We start from the raw sequence: 2,371 nt of genomic DNA on the forward strand, positions 1-2,371 counted from the left end.
TGATCTTGAATGCTCTCCGTTATTAGTAGAGGCTCTGGCCAAGTTTTTGCTCTTAACTCCAAGAGGGAGTATTTATGCTCGATAGTGGGTTCATGCCTCCATTAAATGCGGGACAGTGACGTAAAGTTCTAAGGTTGTGGATGTGCTGTTGCCACTAGGGATAAAACATTGATGCTATGTCCGAGGATGTAGTTATTGATTACATTACGCACCATACTTAATGCAATTGTCTGTTGTTTGCAACTTAATACCGGAAGGGGTTCGGATGATAACCCGAAGGTGGACTTTTTAGGCATAGATGCATGTCGGATAGCGGTCTATGTACTTTGTCGTAATGCCCAATTAAATCTCACAATATTCATCATATCATGTATGTGCATTGTTATGCCCTCTCTATTTGTCAATTGCCCGACTGTAATTTGTTCACCCAACATGCTATCTTATGGGAGAGACACCTCTAGTGAACTGTGGACCCCGGTCCATTCTTTTACATCGAATACAATCTACTGCAATACTTGTTCTACTGTTCTTTGCAAACAATCATCATCCACACTATACATCTAATCCTTTGTTACAGCAAGCCGGCGAGATTGACAACCTCACTGTTTCGTTGGGGCAAAGTACTTTGGTTGTGTTGTGCAGGTTCCACGTTGGCGCCGGAATCCCGGTGTTGCGCCGCACTACATCCCGCCGCAATCAACCTTCAACGTGCTTCTTGGCTCCTACTGGTTCGATAAACCTTGGTTTCTTACTGAGAGAAAACTTGCCGCTGTACGCATCACACCTTCCTCTTGGGGTTCCCAACGGACGCGTGCTGTACGCGTATCAAGGTGCAGCTCAAGAACCGTGGCTGGGTCAGTTGTGAGCTGGCGAAGGCGGGAAGGTGCTTGTCGTTGATCCTAACCTCAAGCTAGCGGCGAGCCAAGGTTGGTGTCGGCTGTTGATGTCAGAAACCCCCTGGCGGGCAGAGACGGTCAACACGGTAGAGCCGGGAACAACTAGGGCTGCGGGTGGCCCCAGTCCCTCAGAGCGACGGCCCGCAAAGCCTCCTGGTCGCACGCGCCGATGCTATCGCAAGGGCGTGCCACCCGACCTATACCTGGTCGGGAAGGTGTGGATGATGCCTCGCTTAGTTTCCCGCATGGCATACACGTAAACATTAAATACGAGCCTCGATCGGCTCTCGGGTTATCTCGTGAATCGGCTCAAAGAGCCGATACACCCATGATTCGGACGAGGTGCCCGAATATATGGTGGTCCCGCTTGATCAAGATAAAGCTAATGAGATCTACGACGATTTAGGGTTTTCACCGCATAATCGGATCATCCTACTCACGATTGGGCCTCGCGCTCGCGCACGGTGACCGTAAGCCGATCCTAGACAGGGCCTAAAAACCAACACGAGGTTGATCCCCGAACATCCTTTCTAGGGCTAGCAAACGCCACCCTACACGCCGCTGGATCCTCCAACCCTTTGTAAGGCCTAACTATTGCGGATATTAAACTAATCCTTGATGAACAAGGAGCAACCGTAACGGATCAGATCTACTAAACTATGATCAAGCGGGGTGCCGCCCCTACACCTAAGATAGGTGTAAGGGCGGCTAGATGTGCAAGGGTCGCATAACGAAAGCATGTAATTCGAAGAACAATGCTAACACTAACACATCTAAGATAACTACGTTGCTCGCCATCAAAAAGGCTTCAGTACGAGCAACGATGCGATCTAGGCAGCATGGTGCTTACCGGAGAAACCCTCGAGACGAAGGAGTTGGCGATGCGTCGAGATTTGTTTGTGGTTGAACGTTGGTTGTTGTTTATTCCATAAACCCTAGATACATATTTATAGTCCAGGGGACTTTCTAATGCGGGCGTGCACCAAACCGTGCACGAGTAAGATTCTAACTTATAAACTAAGATGCGATCTAATATGTTACAGATACATGGGCAAACAAGCCCAACTTGGTATAAAAGGCCGATTCACGTATTCCTTCTATATATATTCTTCAAGTCAATCTCGATCGCGGCCTACCTCTGACTCGGTCAAAATCTGGTGATAACACATGCCCCCCTGGTTTTGGAAATGACATTTCCAAAATCATTATGCTCTTCTTTCGTCGGGTCATGTCGTGGCAGAGCAGAACTGCCGCAGAATCTTCCATCATTACGCCTCGCCTCCTGGGCTTCTCTGTATGAATTGACAATTTTAGCATCACACCTCGAGAACCGTCATGGCATTACATCTCCACTACACTCTCTTTATTTATCTGTGCCAAACGGTTCACCACTCCATCCCCTTGCTCCGCTCTGTTCACCAAACCAAAAAACCCTCCTCCCCTGCAGCCATGTCTTCCTCTTCCTCCTCCGCTTC

Source organism: Lolium rigidum, chromosome 2 (genome assembly GCF_022539505.1).
Source record: "Lolium rigidum isolate FL_2022 chromosome 2, APGP_CSIRO_Lrig_0.1, whole genome shotgun sequence".
Classification (NCBI taxonomy): Eukaryota; Viridiplantae; Streptophyta; class Magnoliopsida; order Poales; family Poaceae; genus Lolium; species Lolium rigidum.